The sequence below is a fragment of the Acyrthosiphon pisum genome, chromosome A3 (genome assembly GCF_005508785.2).
Source record: "Acyrthosiphon pisum isolate AL4f chromosome A3, pea_aphid_22Mar2018_4r6ur, whole genome shotgun sequence".
Lineage (NCBI taxonomy): Eukaryota > Metazoa > Arthropoda > Insecta > Hemiptera > Aphididae > Acyrthosiphon > Acyrthosiphon pisum.
Window position 1 is genome coordinate 26663974 of NC_042496.1, and position 1342 is coordinate 26665315.

Sequence of the window (1342 nt, forward strand, 5' to 3'; positions counted from 1 at the left end):
GTCACTGCACTGTCGGTTGTTGTTTCCACGCTCGGTGAATCCGGAAAAACGGACGTCTGTGTGGACGGCATCCCATCAGGTGCATCGACTCCGGCATTGGTTGGGAACGCTATGTCGGGCATCGACTTACTTAGTATTTGAGCCTCTGATCTCTCGACACCACTATCGTCGACCACTATCCGACGATTTTCCCGAAGGTCACTGAAAACCTGTAACATCGCAGCGTTTGTTGACTGTAAACCGATAGGAACCGCCTCGCCTTCGGAAACTGACTGCATTGGTATATTCGGTAACGATCTATACCGTTGATACACTTTTATACCGGTCAGATCATGGTTTTGAAATTTCTTTGGGCGATTTTGCCGGAGATCGTCCATCACTTTAAACATCGTTTTGGTAGCAGCAGACTGTGTCCTGGTTTCGGACGAACCATTCACCGCTGTGATATTAGACATGATAATAATTTAAATATGATACGAAAATATTTAACACTGTATCGATAAATGTTGTACAAGATATTTTTACAGATTTAATACGAACTAAATGTAATTCAAACAGTTATACGATGCCCATAGTTACAAGATTTATAAAGTTTCTTTAAAACCAGTCAGTGGGGCCCATTATTATTTTTTGAAGAATAAATAAAAAAAAAACTAGAGCGTGTTACAACAGTATATATATGCAGGGGAAGTAAAACGTTTTTTGCAGTTGATTGTTTGAGTTGTGTGTGTAATAAAACATTAAGTCACATATTTGTACGTATTCGGCATCTGTATACCATTTTTTACATCCATAATATTATGTAAGTATTGTATGTTTGTACTAAATTATTGTATCTGTACACTGTTTGAATGTATAGACATTATAAAATATGTGATTTTACACATAATAATAATTAACGTGATAATAATATAAATATTAATTTAATAATTATTATTTCAATATTTAAAAAGCTTGTTCGTCGTATTGAGCAAAATTATAATTTCAGTAAACTCAATTTTTGAATAAATAATATTATGTGTGTTTACGGCTAGGTATATATTTATTTAAATTAGCAGTATAATATAATTAGGTACCAATGACCACTCACGGTCCTGTTTAATCATAGTTAATTATTATACGAGTGTTCCATAGACTAATTATATAGAGGTGCCGTTTTTTTTATAAAAAGTAAAGGCAATAACGCAGACACAATTTATAAGTATTACCATTTCATATTGTACAAATCCAAACAGATTAGCTAACCTATCCAATTGTTTTGGGTGCAAAACAACAAAGGGTTATCACTTTTCTATGTGGTTTCACGCTACCTAATGAGAAAATCGAGCTAACCGGCGCAGTA